Source organism: Tachypleus tridentatus, chromosome 13 (genome assembly GCF_004210375.1).
Source record: "Tachypleus tridentatus isolate NWPU-2018 chromosome 13, ASM421037v1, whole genome shotgun sequence".
NCBI lineage: Eukaryota > Metazoa > Arthropoda > Merostomata > Xiphosura > Limulidae > Tachypleus > Tachypleus tridentatus.
The window spans coordinates 156,735,651-156,755,253 of NC_134837.1; the positions used below are offsets into that span (position 1 = coordinate 156,735,651).

Here is a 19,603-nt window from a genome sequence, read left to right on the forward strand (position 1 = left end):
CTGGTAAAGTAAGGGGGTGGGGTGGAGTGGGGATAATATAATCACATCGTCAAACTCTGTCCCCCCTTCTCATAGCTCTGGACAACAACAAATGGTATTTAATGACAGATAAACGACATGGATACCACTATCGTTAGAGCAAAAGGCTCATAGTGGCAATAAAAAGTTGAAGTTTCCCATTTCCGCTCGTGGTTGTTGATGCGCTTTGGACAATAAGGTTTCTGTTACGACTTCCGGGCCGTTATGCGTAACTTTCACAGAACTAATAAAAAAAAGTACGAAATAAAACAGAGCTTCTTTTCAAACAGAAGTGGAAATGAATCATGTAATATACACGGTGTATTTACATTAGGTACATAACGAGTGTAGAAATCGATGTCCCCAGCTTTTCATTTTTACCAGTTCATATTTTTAATCTTACGTGTTACAGAAATTGTTATATATTTTCAGACGTTTGCGTTTTTATTTTTAACCCACATCTAGTTGCTTAAGTACATACATACCCGCGTAAATCATTTGTTAGTTGCACCGATATATAGTATGCTACATCCGTGTTACAAAATTTTAGGTGTTTACAATTTAAGCTGTATCTAATACGACACGAGCTAAATGACCATATTAGATATTCTAAGGCTTAGAAACAACCGATATATAGTATGCTACATCCGTGTTACAAAATTTTAGGTGTTTACAATTTAAGCTGTATCTAATACGACACGAGCTAAATGACCATATTAGATATTCTAAGGCTTAGAAACAACCGTCCCCAAATTTAGAATTGATAACCACAAAAACAATTACTGTATACCAATATTTGTAACATACACAGCTACTACTTATCGAATAGCAAGACTGATTGTCACTTGTTAAACACAGACAGCTAAAAGTGCTGAACGAATCGTGAACTCGAACTTTAGACTTTTGAATCCTGCACACTAACCATTAGACTATTATATCTAGCGTCTTACTTTTTAAGGCGCTTACTTCTGATTTAAGATGAATGTGTGCTCATAGCTCTAAGTCTTTCAAAGTGACTAAGTTACAATGATCACGGCTGCTGTGTGAAACGAGCGAGATCTAAAACTAAACCATCTGTGAGCACTTGTGTCAGGTTTCTATTTGTAATAAGTTATGTTACGTTGCATGGGATCCGACAATACAAAAATGTCACGTTCTTTGTTTCAGATTCACAGCCTGATTTTCAACATTAATCAAAGTGCGACCATGCGCACTTGTATATTTTCTGACAGAACTTAAAATCACATAAAATTTAAACACCTAACCAGTTTCTGTACAGTTATGATATTGTAGAACATAATACATGCATACTCAAGTTATCCTGAAAACAAGTGGGCATTATGAGTTACATTATTTTGTAAAACACAAAACTAAAGTGGATACTCTCTCTGTACTTCATGCTATTTGCACGTCACTTTTATACGCTGAAAAATCACTTATTACATGTAGGACGGTTAATATCACTTTAAGAGTGCATTTTCTGCGTACTTATTTCATTCGACAATCGACGTGACTACGTGTGAATAAGACGTTAAAACACCGTCTTCTAATCATCTTTGATAAGCTATACTAATCATTTCGAGTACTTCTAGAGCGAGGCGTTCATCTGCAAAACGATTCTGACAAGTTCGATACACACGTAGCTAAACCGCAGTCCTGTTTGTGATAACAGATTTATTTACTAGTTTGTTTGTTTTTCAAAGTGAACTTTCTAGTAATATTGGTCAGAAAATATCACTCATTCTCTCTTTCATTTCCAAAGACAAAGGTTAGACAATTTTCATAGGTTTTAGACCTCTCCAAATACAGTTAATTCTCAAATAACTGCTACACTGATTTAATTTATGATGGCGCGTATTGCTGAATTAAAGCTCTCTCAAGCAAATGTTGTATTTTTATTATTTCCTTTTCTGTACAAATGACTTAAGGAACTGTAACAGGAAGTGTTTAGGTGAATGTTATGATAGGTATAAAATGCATACAAATGTACAGGTATACTGACTTTGGCATAAAAGAATAAAGTATCCACAGTACAACATTTGACAATCTTTCTAATTGCAACAAAGAAATGCCACATCGCTTTTCACACCGAATAAGAGGAAAGAAAGAAGAGATTGTTTCATCCAATGTAGAAACGCATTTTGTAAATAAATAACTTGTCTCGTCATTGAATAGTTAAATCTTTATTGGCAATTTTGTACCAGGGGCCTTTAAGAGTTGTGTAATGATACGAGTTTGGAGGAGTTGCAGCACATTTGGCTAGATTTATTAGAATAACATCTGGAAAAATCAACAACGTGATCACCCATATTAAAAGTTTAAATACCTTAGCCTCTCTAGGTTTGAGACATAACAGCCATACCAACAGAAATCAGTTTTACAATGATAAAAGTGTTCCTTTAATAGTCATGTTATGATTTTTTTCAAGCGACATTTTTTTAAGTTGACGTAATAATGGAGACTGTCTAGACTTCAATTACTTTTATCACTGTAAGGACTACTTTACCCCCCCCCCAAAAAAAACAACAAAAAAACAACGAAGTTTACAAATGTTAAATAAGGGAAGGAAGTTAGTTAATACCACCATCTGCCAACTCTTTCACCAACGGTTAATGGGATTGACTGCACATTATAACGCCCCCAGTGAAGAAAGAACGAACATGTTCGGTGACAGAAATTCAAGCCCATGACTCACAAATTGCGATTTGAGCGCTCTAACCATCAGGCCATCCACAATGGAAACTCTGAATTTAATCATTCAAGAAATATGACATTAGCGTATTATCAATTTACTTTGATGTACTGTCGCACCTATTACAATAAGACCTGCTGTTTAAATATATTTCTGAAAAACGTGCTTAAATTGTTTAATACACAACAGCTCTCAAGTTCGGTAACAAGTATTTGTTTGTTTGGAATTTGAGCGTTGTAAGTCCACAGACATACCGCTGTACCACTGAAGGATATATTAAAGTATAGAACAATTCTAGAAGTGACGATCGATAACAACAAACAAAAATTCAAGTTAAACATGCGTTGAAAAAGTTATTATTATACAAGTAAGATATGTTCAAATTTTATCAAATATCCTGTTCAAACATCTTTATTTACCGAGAAAGTTTGACGCTATTCATATCTTATTTGCCCTGAAGAACTGTGTACTCTGTAAATGCTGTATTTCTAATATATTGTTAACATTAACGTCAATAATAGTAGCAGTATACACCTCGCAGACTTTGGTTCATAGAACCAGAAACATTGAGGAGGTCTTCGGCAATAAATCATTTTTAGATAGTGCACTGTCAAAGTTTCTCTAGAAAAACTGCACGCAGATGAAACGTGGAAGTTATTAAAGGTACGTTATTGTTCACAAATAGTTTAACAAGACAAAAAAGATAATAATAAACTTAAATATATATTTCAGATATGATTCATAATAAAATTTTTTGCCACACTATTGGTTGCTTTTTTAAGATCTTCAGTGCGTTTCTAAGTCGCTTTTCAAACTGAACTTACCAGTATGTTTAAGAAAACAAAAACACGAAAAAGATCTGTAGCACTTCCGGAACAAACAACTAATTCTCTTTTCTCCCGATTACAAAAGAAAAGCTACATAGAAGATGTTGTAAAACATTCGTTTGTTTGTTTAAAGTGAAACTTAGTTCATGATTTTTCAATCTCGATAATTTTTTTCCTAAGTAACTTACTTTAAAAGAACTACCAGCGAAAGTATTTGATTGATTACGTTCCGCTATAATGAGGTTTCACTGAAATTAGATGATAAGAGTGACTAGCGTCAAAACAAAGAAAACCCACCATCCAGAAGAATGTGATATTATATATTAGAAAACCCACCATCCAGAAGAATGTGATATTATATATTAGAAAACCCACCATCCAGAAGAATATGATATTATATATTAGAAAACCCACCATCCAGAAGAATGTGATATTATATATTAGAAAACCCACCATATATTAGAAAACCCACCATCCAGAAGAATGTGATATTATATATTAGAAAACCCACCATCCAGAAGAATGTGATATTATATATTAGAAAACCCACCATCCAGAAGAATGTGATATTATATATTAGAAAACCCACCATCCAGAAGAATGTGATATTATATATTAGAAAACCCACCATCCAGATGAATATGATATTATATATTAGAAAACCCACCATCCAGATGAATATGATATTATATATTAGAAAACCCACCATCCAGATGAATATGATATTATATATTAGAAAACCCACCATCCAGATGAATGTGATATTATATATTAGAAAACCCACCATCCAGAAGAATGTGATATTATATATTAGAAAACCCACCATCCAGAAGAATGTGATATTATATATTAGAAAACCCACCATCCAGATGAATATGATATTATATATTAGAAAACCCACCATCCAGAAGAATGTGATATTATATATTAGAAAACACACCATCCAGAAGAATGTGATATTATATATTAGAAAACACACCATCCAGAAGAATGTGATATTATATATTAGAAAACCCACCATCCAGATGAATATGATATTATATATTAGAAAACCCACCATCCAGATGAATATGATATTATATATTAGAAAACCCACCATCCAGATGAATATGATATTATATATTAGAAAACCCACCATCCAGAAGAATGTGATATTATATATTAGAAAACCCACCATCCAGAAGAATGTGATATTATATATTAGAAAACCCACCATCCAGAAGATATTATATATTAGAAAACCCACCATCCAGAAGAATGTGATATTATACCATCCAGAAGAATGATATTATATATTAGAAAACCCACCATCCAGAAGAATGTGATATTATATATTAGAAAACCCACCATCCAGAAGAATGTGATATTATATATTAGAAAACCCACCATCCAGATGAATGTGATATTATATATTAGAAAACCCACCATCCAGATGAATATGATATTATATATTAGAAAACCCACCATCCAGAAGAATGTGATATTATATATTAGAAATTAGAAAACCCACCATCCAGAAGAATGTGATATTATATATTAGAAAACCCACCATCCAGAAGAATGTGATATTATATATTAGAAAACCCACCATCCAGATGAATATGATATTATATATTAGAAAACCCACCATCCAGAAGAATGTGATATTATATATTAGAAAACCCACCATCCAGATGAATATGATATTATATATTAGAAAACACACCATCCAGAAGAATGTGATATCCAGATAATGTGATATTATATATTAGAAAACCCACCATCCAGATGAATATGATATTATATATTAGAAAACCCACCATCCAGAAGAATGTGATATTATATATTAGAAAACACACCATCCAGATGAATGTGATATTATATATTAGAAAACCCACCATCCAGAAGAATGTGATATTATATATTAGAAAACCCACCATCCAGAAGAATGTGATATTATATATTAGAAAACCCACCATCCAGATGAATGTGATATTATATATTAGAAAACCCACCATCCAGATGAATGTGATATTATATATTAGAAAACACACTATCCAGATGAATGTGATATTATATATTAGAAAACACACCATCCAGATGAATGTGATATTGTATATATGCATTTTTCAAAACCTACCACAGAGAAAGGTGTTTTTTATGTGTGCCAAAATATTATTAAAGATTGTTTAACTATTGTTTGGTTTACTCGTGTGACTTATTGCACTAAAGCTTCAGGTTACTAATTTTTGTTAAAGTTTATGACTGTTCAAAACAAACGGGATAATGTATTTCCTTTATATACGAACAGTATATAAAGAACATCAATTACGACTCCCTTATATGTTTTTATGTTCAAATAGTACGAACCTTGCCGTACATAATCAAAAGATTGCGAGATACCACATTTGGTCTGACCTGAAATTGTGATATTTTTTATTATATTTACTTCAGTTCTAGTCGACCCTAGTCGCGTTTCCCTTTTCTTTTCTGCTTCAGGAGCCAGTTGGTTAAGGCACTCGACTCGTAATCCGAGGGTTGCGGGTTCAAATTTCTATCACATCAAACATACTCGCCCTTTCAGACATGGGGGCGTTATAATGTGACGGTCAATCCCACTATTCGTTGGTAGAAAAGTAGCCTAAGAGTTGGCAGTGGGTGGTGATGACTAGTTGTCTTCCCTCTAGTCTTACACTACTAAATTAGGAACGGTTAGTGCAGATAGCCCTCGTGTAGCTTTGCGCGAGATCCAAAGTTATACAAAGAATACAAATACCAGCTAGCTCAAGCGAAAAAGTCCAGTTTGTGTGATCTGTGCAAGATCACTAGGACACTGTATTTTGCTAGTTACAGAAAGGTAACTGGAACATATTTTCAACCCAATATCGTATTACATCACCTCATCTTCTACTCTTTTCAGTATGTTGTTAAATTAATCACTGAGCTGTATTAAGCAATTTCAGAAACCACGTATAATATCTAGCCTAGTGATTATCAGGTTGCTACTACCTTTAATGTATACATACGTTAGAGTAAAATCGAAGTCAAACTTCTTTTCATAAACTATTTTTCCTAGAAAAAATAGAGAGGGGACACAAGTTTTCAACGTGGAAAGACTTGTATCCACATATCCATAAAAACTCACGTCTCATGACTCAGCATGGTTTTGTTGATATTAGCTATCGTATACTATATGTAGATATTTGTATTTATTTTAAATAGTTAACTTTTGCAATGTTCAAAATTCACATTAACAAGATAAACGATTTTTTCTTATTTTAACTCAGTAGAATAATGTTGATGTTGTAAATAGTTTTCATGAAACTTTTCGAATTAAACATATTTAGTATTTCAAGATAAGTTTGTGTGAAAATTATACAAAAATATTGTTTTATGTATCAGACCAGTCTGAAGGTATCAAACAAATGAAAGCATACGTTTTTTACTAACCAGCTTTGTTTCTGGAGTGTCACAAGGCTAATAATTAAACATTTAACAATTTTGTAATACCAATACCAAAGGTAATATTTAAAAACTACGTAATTCAGTATTTCCACAAAGAGCTTTGAACTGTCCTAACTGAAGGAGTCTCTTATCTGCTCTCATACACACAAACATTCAATAAATTGCATACAATGAAAAGGGATTTCTAATAACAATAACCCCTTAGAAACTGACAGTAAAAAGTGAATATAAAGTGAATCTAATTAGAATGACAATAAAATGTTTACCTTTTCTAAGTTGCTGTAATAGTCGCTTCAGGCGGAACTAATCGATCAGTTACTAACATGCCGTCAGATTCTTTGCAGTAGAAAATCGCCTCCTAGTGGGAAAAAAAACAACAAAAACACCCTCTCATAATGTATAGAAACAGAGGTAACACATGCTTGTTTTATTTACTTCGTGAAACGAATTTAGGGTAGCATGACTATGCAGAGCCTTCTCAGTCTTGTGATGTTTGTTTTCATGAGTATAATGACCAAAGTATCTGAAGTATAATGTTTCGAAGTTGATAACATTCTAAGTTTGAACACTATACTGTAACTTGTACAGTTCTATTTTAGGTTCTAGAGTTACTAGAACTTATATCAAATTATGCTAAATAATGTATGGTAAATAATTTGTGAATGTGTACTAGACTGTATACTATAAACACTGTATTAAAGGAGAAAATGCCTACATAATACGCATATAGAATACTGTATGTTACAAAACTGAAAACAACAACATATTAATGTATATAGTCATACAGGTATAAAATCAAATCAAGAGAATGATAAATTTATAACAAAGAACAAAGGCTGTGTAAGTTTTTTGATTTAATCATGTTCGAAATAATCTGAGCTACACAATGACTAACTGCTCCAGTCATGGCTTGAGGAATATCTGCTAGTCGATGCTACCCCTAGCCAGCTCTTGGCCTCCTCTATTCCAATAGTTGGATTAGACCATCACTCCTTTAATGTACCTACGGCTTCAAAATGAGAAGTGCGATTTTATGGCAACCATGTCCTCTTGTGTTCAAAATGTAGTACATTAACCAGTATAACATACCTGGCCTAAGAAGTAATTATTATTACAAATTAACATTACCAGATCGAACAAAGCCAGTACAGTAAGTCAGAATATGTGGAACAACCACAGCATACTAAAGAGTCTAAATGTCAGGAGACCTAAAATCGTACAACACGTCCAGAAAATTAAAGAAGTAGATAAAATTGCTGAGAATTAGAACTATTTCAAACGTTATGAGACTGAAGTCCTTAATACGTAGAGGTAGTACTAACACTGTTGAACACAACCAATTATTCTGTGTCATGCAGTCAGCCACAGTACTTCCTGCATATGTGCGGACTTTCTAGTTTGTCAATCTCTTTCAGCCAAAACGAAGGGGTACTTAATACAGCCAGTGAGTGATAGGACTTTATAGCTCCCAAAAAGTAATAGTCTGTAATCTGTAGATAATCTAATAAAAAACACCTTACGTGTGAAATAAAGGATTAAGCGTGTGACTTAAACGAATAAAACCAAATTTTTCCGCCAAAGTGGTAGATACACTTAGAAAATTCTTAAGATTACAGAAAAAATTCATTAGTTAACCAGGCAGCATTTTTTGTTCAACTTAAGGCGGGATGGTGGGTAGACCAAGATACAGATTATGCGATAAACAACCACTGTTACTTTAGTCAGTCATATCATGACATTCATTTGCAAAAACCAAGCTTTTTGAAGGCTAGTATTTTCACATTTACCTCGTTACAGCATTTAGATATAATATAAAAAAATCCATCCTGTAACAGATTCACCATTTACATTTATTTTAAGACCTACGTTTGTTTCAGTAGCTTTTATTGTTTTTTTATGCATAAGACGTGTATTGTTGGATGTGTGGCGCGCAAATCCCGCCTGTTCTCTAAATTTGTGAAAGACACAGTAAGAATCAACATTTGTTTAACGAAAACGCTAGCGTGTTTTCGAACATTGTTGAACATTCGAAAATCTCGTCTTAAACTGTATAAATGACGCCCTAAGAGACAGATTATTATTGGTTAACTACAATGAGTATGCTAGAAGCCCCATAAGCTATAACTGTGATAAACTCTCATCAATCGGAAAAGTACAGAAATTGATCAGGAACGTTTATAGATTTTGAGCATTACAAACCATTCAACTTCAATAAATTATTTCAGACGTTATTATTCCTACGAGCACATTAAATATTTTCGCCGGATAAAGCCAGCTTGTAACCGGTGTGAGAACAGCCAAAAAAAAGCAGCGCTAGCTTACGTGAGGTGTAACAATATCAACTCATAATTAACTTGCTCGTCATGGACCTGGATCGTCAATAAAATATTCACTTCTATGCCAGATACAAGACTTACTATTATCTACAAGTTTGTAAATTATTGTATATAATCATTGTTTGTAATAACGGTTATTATAAATTAAATTTTCGTTTGTATATTAAATTATATTTGTGATGAGAAAGAAAATACTGTGTATTAATATTGTTGGTAAATATCAAATTAATATATATCGAAATACATGTAACTGCTAAATTAAAATTTCCGGCTGTTTGAAATCGTAGTACGTAACGTAATAGATTGGAGATTCGTCCGAGATAAATAAGACGTAACAATCTACAAACTGAAAATGTAAGTATATACATCCCTATACATATAGGAAGTCTTGACATTTTGAGCCCATGCTATGCCTCGCCAATTAAGAAGATTTTTTTTTAAATCACCATTATAACATTCCTAGAATAATACTGGCTACTTCACAACTTTCTTCAAACTACTCTAGTGTATGATTTATAAAATAAAATAGGAAAAACGTTAGCATATAGCAAAGAAGTCAAGTCTTGTAAGAAAACAACAAAACGATGCTTGACAATGACACAGAAATAAGGGGCGTATTTTCAAAACAGAGAATTAACTTGATAGCGGTAAATACCTGTACTAACTTTATAAATGTCACAACAGGTCAAATAGTGGCAAGAAACCATTTCATTCGGCACCAGTAGTCACAGTATATAAATTAGGTTGAAAAGAGCAAAACAGCTTAGTGAGGAACATTGATTACTTTGGATCGCTCCTATCAACAGAAATAAATTTGAACCTACCAACTATTAGAAAGTGTATTCGAACCATTTAATATCAGGTAGATGTGTGTTTTGTTCAAGTTTTGGCAATTTACATATTGGTTTGCTTCTTTAAAGTTAAGCACAGAGTTACATAATAGACTATCTGTTTTCTGCTCACTCTGGTATCGAAACCTGGTTTCTAGAGTTGTAAATCCGCAAATAAACAGTTATGTTATGGGGGTTTCACAGCAAAACGTTTTTCAATATTTCCGGTTTATTATAGCATTTGATATCTCTTCCTCAGTCAGGTCTAGACGAAAATGCATTTTTTATACGTTTATACGGAACAAGGAGAAATTACATTGAAATTATTATGAATTATTAGTTAGTAAATTTTCGTTAATGTTTCGCCAATATCCTCTATTGGCGTCAAAGCTAATACCCACAGTTTCACAATGAAATTCTAAGAGATTGAAAGAAAAGGTAAAAATATAGAAAAAGCTTTACTTGGCTACCAAATCTGAAACGAGCACATCTCTTATACGGATTGCAGTGACGTTATGATTATTGCAGCTAGTGTATCCCCTGGTTTATAATCTCTACATTAACTACTGAACAAAACAAAATTACAGGAATATTATGTTACGGGGGTGGAGAATCAGTAACTTGCTAAAGACCAAACCATGTTGAAGAGTTGTGACAAATTCTTGTGAAAAAAATAAATGTATTATGTGACATTTTTATCCCGACTGGGTTACACCTACCGATATTTTAATACGAGAAAAACTTTGAGCCTCGAGATAGGCATGCAAATATAGACATCTGATGGCAACAAAGGGAAGTTTGGACAAAGAAGTGTGAATACCTCACTGTGGTTGTCTGTTTCAATTATAAATAAAAATTTACATGAAAGAGAAACATCTAAACTGTTCTCTCAACTTGGTCTGAAAACTGTACAAAGGACATGTCTGGCAAAAAATCAAATATGTAATACAAAAGGAATTGTCAAAACTGCGGTAAAATAGTGATCTAAGCATGTTAACTACGAAAATACAGAAATGAAACCACAGTCTTTCAAAATGATGTGTCCTCAGTGGCACAGCGATATGTCTGCACAGTTAGAACGCTAGAAACCGGGTCTTGATACCTGTGGTAGGGAGAGCACAGATGGAGTCGTTTTGGGCTTAACTACAAATAAACAAACAAATCTAAAATGATCAGAAGGTGAAATATTAGAGAAGTTTTGCCATCATATTTTAGGTTTATAACTGTACAGCTTCTTGAAAGAATACCAATTGTGGCAGTAGATCGAGTTTCACTAAATTTCAGTAGTTAATGCTTATGTTAAATCTTCCTGTACATGATTTGGCATGTGATTCACTGTCAAAAACATCGTATTTAGGACAAAGAGCAACTCACGTAATTTACAAAAAACTTCGGTCTTGAAATAGCTGTTATAAGAAATTGCTTTTAAGTGTCCATTGAGCGTTCTTTACGTTTGTTTGAAAGAGCTAGTACATTGCCATCTTACAAATATTATAATATAGTAAAACTCTTTATTGGAGTTACCCCACAAGGAACAATATCACTTCTGTCAGATGCTTAGGGCGACCGAGCTAGCAATAAACTAACCGACAACAGTGTTGTCGTTGTTTCTTAAATAAAATATTTCCTGAAGATGTAGCCCTTGCCAACAAAGGATTTGACATATAAGACAGTGTTGCCATGACGCAACTCTTGTGACAGTGCATTTGACACGTGGGGTAAGTGTTGGTATGAAGCGATTATTGTCGACAGTGAATTTGACACGCGGGTTAAGCGTTAGCACGATGTGTAAGAAGGAAAAAAATTCCCGAATTTACGAAAGGAAAGTCGAATTTTTTACCATTCGAAATTAAGAAAACGAGATACAAACTTACATTTAAGGATAAATATGGAAAACGTAACAGAGAGTATGACGAAAAAAAAAAGTACAATTCTGCGTAACATATTGTCTGTACACTATTCAAGTAGTGATGTGGAAATACCATTGATGGATAAAATACCTACCGTGTACTGTACTTTAAACTTGTTTAAACCTACTCTGCCGTTTGGTTGAACACTATGAATAGTGTGAAATGTTGAATTAACTATGACGTGAATATTATAATTACTGACTGATTTATGAAGTACGATTTCAACCAAAAAGCTCATCCAATTAGTCACAAGACAATAGCCATTTTCAACCGTCTAATGATATCTTTCACAAATTCGTTAGTGACATGATTGTAAACCTCTAAGGATTTGTACGCTTTCGAGTCCTGTGTGATGACTAGATAATTAACGATGACCGGGTACGTTATTACAATGAAGTTTGCCAAGATTAGTTTCTCCATTCGTTCGCACGTATTTCATACGAATATTTCCCAGCATTGTATTTACCTCCAGAAAGTTTACTGAATTAATCAATATTCTTCTACTTTTTAATATTTTTTCGTTTTTGTTACGCTCGCTTGTCGTTGAATTTAAATTGTCAACTTTTCACGTGTGATTGCTTTTTATTTGATGTTGTCAATGACCGTAGCGTGACCTACAAGATGGTGGACAAAGTATAGGTGTATATATTGATTAGGTCAGTAACAACTGCAAAAAGAAAGAGATATTCTGTTATACATCTCTGAATTAATTACCCTCAATAAAAAGCACTACATAATTTTGCTAATATTCTATGCACGGGGTGTAGTACATACCAAGTGTTTGTTTTTTCAATTTCGCGCAAAGCTAGACGAGAGCTATATGCGCTAGCCGTCCCTAATTTAGTAGTGTAAAATTAGTGAAATGAAAGTTAGTCATCACCACCCACCGCAAACTCTTGAGCTACTCTTTTACCAACGAATAGTAAGACTGACCGCCACATTATGTAATGAGTAGTAATACAGATAATTCCCTACAGAACCTTTAAGAGCCCCGGTATTGCGCCTTTCCCATGCGGAAATGCATCAAAAATGCAACAATCATATTTTAAAGTAGTTGATAGATTAAAATGTACAAATATTTGGATTCGTGAGACTGACCGTGACATTATAACGTCCCTATGGCTAAAAGGCCGAATATGTTTGGTGGGACGGAGATTCGAACTCCCGACCCTCAGATTATGAGTCAAGCATCACAACTACCTGGTTATGCTTTTTACCACAAATATATGGCATGCTATTAGAAACAGCTTCCACTGAATTATTTCAAAGCTACCGTTTCAATTTTGTTCTAAACAATTAGTTCACGAAGTCTGAAACCATATAGCACTGATACTCAAATGAACTGTACAAATACATTACAATAAAATAATCTAAAAATACCGATTTGCGTGTCTTTGTCATTCACATATTGCAACGCATAGCTAATTACATTTCATAGAAACGCTTTCTTTATTTCACCCACTTTACATCTATACAAGAGTTTGCCTTTTTATATAACATAGTTCATTTTATTATTATAAAATTCAGTTTCAGTACATAAATGCTTCAATCACGTTATTTATGGTGTTAAAAGAGCTTTACATTACCATCATGTAATGAGTAATAACCCAGATGGGAGTGCGCAAGCCCTCTTTCTTTGAACCAAACAACTCAAATTTATAACACTGAAAGAAAATAACGGATATTCATCAAAATATGAAAGAATCTCATCATTTTAAGTAGATTTACAGTAGTTAATAGATTAAGATGTACAAATGTTTGGTTTCGTGCACTGAATTTAATTAAAAGTTTTGTAAAATATTTTAAATTAATTACGTATATAAAAAAAAAGTTTAGTAATAATAAAAACAAGAAACTAGAATGTGTCCGTGTTTTTCTGGTGCATTGGAGGAAAAGGGAGGCTTAATCTGTAAATCAAACATTGCACAACTAAGGAAAGATGGTTTCAAGTTTCTCTTGAAATAGGTTAAAATAAGTGTAAGAACCAACTGACAAAATTATCAACTATATAATTAATGGGATGATAATTAGTTCACCGGAGCAGAATAATTTTTACATCTGTTATGAAAGATTTGAACACATTAACGATGTACAGTTTAAACAACGGATATTCTTTCGTTTAGGATGAATTTTATTCTTTTGCAATAAAACTCACTGTGGCTCCTAATTCACCCATGAATCATTACTGTGTTACACGAACAAAATGTGATATGGCGTATACTTTTAGTTTTACAACCCATGAATAAATTAATGAAATATGGGTAATGTCTAGTTGATTAGTTTTTCTGTTTGTGAAATTTCACCTACTGTTTAAGCTGAAATAGAATTTTGACTTTTTGAAGACTTTTTTTTTTGGGGGGGGGGTGTATTGTTATGTTACACCAACCCAAGACATTTACACTTCAATCATTATTTAGTTAAATTAAACTCTTAACTGGAAGTCATTCAAAGAGGGAACCAATACTGCACACAATAAAAGAACAATGATTAAGAAATAGCCTAAAACAGAAGTTACACTGATGATATTCTCGTCCTATGATGAGCTTTGCGCAATGAATTCTGGAGAAAAAATGAAAGGAGGAAGAGAACAAGGATATTTGTTTTTGTTAATCGATGTTCTTTCTCATTCATTCTGATGCGACGCGTTCAAGAATAAACAGTTGTTTACAGACAAAGTTACGTAGGTAACTGCCTCAGTTAAGTACATGCAACTTTAAATTTGTTGCTTCATACAGCTAACTCTAGCAATAGTATATCATTAAATTTGCTACATGCTCACATTATAAAAGTATTCAGTCTATGCTCGCCACTGCACTTGGCATACATACTTTTTGGAGTTGTTTTCTTTTGTGCCTTAGCGAATAACTGCGAAGTATAGGTTGTTTCGTCTGCCAATTTAAAATACTTTTGAAAACTTTGAAAAAGTTTGCGCACACGTTTTTATTCGCATTTATACCACTAAGAAAACGAATACTTACAACAATGCCCCCGCTAGTACAGCGGTATATTTACGGATTTACAACGCTAAAATCAGGTGTTTGATTCTTCTCGGTGAGCTCAACAGATAGTCCGATGTGGATTTGCTATAAAAAAAAACACGCATTTGCAACAATGTTTTTTTTTTATTACTAGAAGAGGGCTGACAGTTTTGAAGATCTCTAATAAACTTTACGTGGCTCTACAATTTAAAAAAATACAATGTTAGTAAATGGAATTTTGCACACCTGTTCTACAGGTACATGATATTCAGAATAAAGAAAAACATTTGCCATTCTTAATTATGTAGAAAAGTATGCATGTTTTCTGCATATTGAATAAACTATGAAAACAGTAAAGACCAGAGTTTTGTTTCTTATTAACAGCTAACTCGCTAAAATTATGATCGTTTTTCATTTTTTGATAAAGTTTTAGTATCATTTACTATACTTGGTTAATAATCATCAAATTTTGATATAACCTTCTGATAACCAGTACAGACTTCCTAATGCTGATATATTATCGTTAAGCGTGTTCAGTTTTCACAATCATTTCTGCAAGATGAAAGAATAACTTGGATGATTTCCCTAAAACCAATACTTGGAAACCATACAGGAGGTGTTGCAGAGAAACACACTGGTGTATCCTATGGTTCAGCTTGGAATTTACGGACTTACAGCGCTACAAGTCCGAGTATCTATTCCTCTGATGGACAGATCGCAGACAACTCATTGTGTAATTTAGTGTTAAAACAACAACAAAAATAACGTACAACAGAATAAAGAACAGTAATAAATCTGTGATAGACAGAAAGTGGCACCTTTGTGAATTGTATTATTGTTGATCGTTAAGTCGTTGTTAAAAACTGTTTCACTTCACTTATGATTCACCAATTTTTCTCTCGCAGAAAGTGTATTACGTAGACAGATATACATGGTTGTTATGCTAGTCTCTACCTTGGATACCAGCCTACTACCTACATTTTCCAAGTATACCCTAAATCAAAAAAGCTTATATTACACACTCACACGAAGCATGAAAAGAAACAATGCCGCTACAAAACATACATGTATCACCTGGGCATACACCTTAATATGGGTAGTTAAACAATGTGCCCTGTTTTTTGACGTATTGGCGGAAATAAGATCCCAATTGCGTTTGCAAGTCTCAGAAGTCTAAAAAAAAGAGCAGATATGGAACACTTTTGCTCACAACGTACCACATCTTTACCACCTTTTACTGTCTACAGCCAGACGAGAAAAGGTGGATACACAAAATCTGTTTAATTACACATACACAAAATCTCACCTTCTAGTATACTACACATTTATTCCGTTCGCTCTATAAAACAAAACAGTACTTACTGTATTTTATCTGCGACCCCTAACAACCAATTATTTCAAACAATTAATAGGCACTTAACTATAAGCTTTTTTATGCCTTTTATCAACTTATCTCACAAGATCACGGTACTCAAAAATACATCTCAGCCTTTGACTTGCAGTATTTTATATACTTTAGGTACTTGTTAGAGACCATGGATATCGTTCTTCTCATTTTCTGCTCTCCAGAAGTTTGTACTAATTAAACCATCAGTTACTCCACAGCAATTCATCGGGCATTTGTTTTTCATCGTTCTTTAGTGATTACTTGTAACAAGGTGAAAATTATAAGACAAAGTAACATAATACACCATTATCACCAATCGTATTTCTCGAAAAAGGAAATACAGAACATACGAAAATTTTTCTATCAACATGTATTTGGAAAAAAATAAGTCAGTCTTGCGGTTTATTATGTATATGGTTTTAAATTTGGAAATATTTTTTCATGAAATAAGTATTTCGATAATAATCACTTGCAAGTAGCATCTGTATGCAGCACAAAAATGTGGAATGTTCCTGTATGTACAAAAACACATATTACACATAATACATTTGTATCGATTAGAAAGTAAAAGGCTTATTTTGTATAGATGTCATAAATATAATTTAAAATAGAATACAGAAATATGTTTAGCGCATCACGTTCATTAGCAGGTTGATTAAGCGATAGATCTGTGAGAAGATTAATTTCCTGGTGTTAACAGCGTGTGTTGACAGAAAAATTTCACCTTCTAATTAACAAAATAATTTAACTGTACTTAAGACAACAGACTGTATCACTTCGATCAAACAAAACAAACTAATTTCTTTCATGTGCTATTCATTATAATCATAATAAAACAACCTGTTCTCTAATCAAACGTATGCCCCCATAAGTAATATGTGTGTGTGCATGGAAGAAGCTACTGACATTTATTGCGTAAAATATTTTTATGATTTATCAAACCGTTGGAATGCAAACGACATATGGAAAACATTAGAAATACAGCGAGACACGAAGTAAATATTCGTGATGACTAGAAACTCAGTTGAAGTAAAAATGTATTCTTAAGACGGCTGGTATGGGTATTAACACCAACTAAAATAAAATACAGAACAACGTTTCAACCTTCTTGGGTCATCTTCAGGTGTTTCTTAACGTTGTTCTGTATTTTATTTTAATTGAAGTGCTAATACCTATATCAGCCGTCTTGAGAATACATGAAGTAAGCGTTGTTACAATAAACGTAGTACTTTGTGTGCACATTTCGATAACTTGTGTCTTTTCATTTTTCTTGATTCTTGTGGTGTATTTTATATAAAATGTCAAATATAGAAAAAAAAAGATCTCTATTAAGGTCCAAGCAGAAGTTAAAATAGAATGAGATAATCACTGAACGACCAATAAAGAACTAGTCGCGTTGCATGTCCTTTGTACTATCATAATCGTATTATCTTAAACTTCATTCACGGTTGTTAAATTCTGACAAAAAAAGGATAACATAGAAATAAGCTACTTAATAATTAAAAAGCGTATACGATATTTTGATTGTGTCTCATGCTGAACAATAGGTATTATTAGAACACGTACATATAGACTTAAGTATCAGTAGAGATGATCTAAATGATAACATACTTAAAATATCTTATATAATATTATATATAGTAAGCTTCTTTGCTTGCGTTCATTTACATAATCATACAAAAAATATAAAGGAAATCAGGTTCAGTAAACCTACTTTATTTTAATCAATAATCATATGAAAAAATCGAGTATCACTGGTTTTACTTAATTATCTATAGCTGGAATGATTAATTTGGAAACTTACTATTAGTAAAAAGATTTGTAATCAATCAATCAGTTGTTAGGAAAGATATTAATAGGTAAAGTTAAATACATAAGGGTTTTTTCTGTACAAAATTCCTAGTTGCAGAATTTAAGAGACCGAATTTAGTCACAATGTATTCCAAGAATTTGTTATTTTTGTTTGTTTTTTTCCTTGTGGAAATTATTCTAAACGATTCCCTGAAAATAAACAACAAAACAAAGATTGATTTGGTTTGTTTTAAATTTCGCGCAGAGCTACTAGAGGGCTATCTGCGCTAGCCGTCCCAAATTTAGTAGTGTAAGATCTAGGAAAGGCAGCTAGTCATCACCACCCACCGCCAACTCTTGCGTTACTCTTTCACCAACGAATAGTGGGATTGACAGTTACTTAACGCCCAAGGCTGAAAAGGCGAGCACGTTTGGTGTAACGGGGATTCGAACCTACGACCCTCGGGTTACAAGTTCAGTGCCTCAACCACCAGACCATGTCGGCCCGGAAAAAAAACAACCAAACAAAGAGAGAATATTATCGTTCTTAAACTCAGTCGAAGTTTCACATTGATTTAAAGGGTTTTAATCTAACACGTATGATCACCACAGACAGTGGAATTACCATCATATTCATTCTCTTGTATGTTGTTAAGCGTAGAGCCTTACAATGGACTGTGTTCTGCCAATCGCGGGTACCGAAACCTGAATTTTAGCGTTACAAGGCCTCAGACTTCTCGCTGAGTGACCGAGATGGGGGAACTATTTTTATTAAGTGTACAAAATTAAGATTAAGAAGCTGTGAAAAGGAAGACGATTTTCATCCTCTTCACCTAATGAGGGAAAATCTTTTGAAACGTGAAAGATCACAATAAATAATCTAAGGTATAACAGTTACCTCTTTCCAAACCATTTTTTAAAGTTTCAGAACCCAAACCTTAAAAACAATCAAATAATTACTTAAGTTCATTACACACATCTTTGATACAAAATTAAAAGTTGTTTTACATCTATTACAAAGTCAAAATAATAGCGTAGTTATATAAATCTCCTCTTCGGTTTGGTTTGGAACTACTTGCAAAGCTACATGAGAGCTATCTGCGCTAGTTGTTCCAAAAAGAGGGCGATGAAAGACGATGGAAAAAGCAGCCAATCAGCGCTCACTACCAAGACTTGAGGCACTGTTTAATCAATAAATAGCGAGATTGATCATCGTATTATAACGACCCTACGGGTAAAAGCGACAGGGGGTCGAGCCTGCGGAATTTTTTTAACAATCCATAAATCAAACATTTCTCTCCTTTTGTATGTTTGTATGCATTTTTCTTATACCAAAGCCACATCGAGTGATCTGTTGATCTGTTGTGTCTACCAAGTAGAATCGATCCCC

At 33.3% G+C, this 19,603-nt stretch overlaps 1 protein-coding gene across 6 annotated transcripts in view; it reads right to left on the bottom strand.

The window, feature by feature from the left end:
• LOC143239881 (plexin-B-like) overlaps window positions 1–19,603 on the bottom strand; it is a 172,414-nt gene that overhangs the window by 78,837 nt on the left and 73,974 nt on the right. For 4 of the 6 annotated variants that reach the window (XM_076481492.1, XM_076481491.1, XM_076481489.1 and 1 more), the window contains one exon: window positions 7,248–7,339. The exons of the other annotated variants lie outside the window; for them this stretch is intronic. The gene's annotated coding sequence lies outside the window, so the exon portion shown is untranslated. The remainder of the gene's footprint in view (window positions 1–7,247; window positions 7,340–19,603) is intronic. 6 annotated transcript variants of the gene reach the window in all.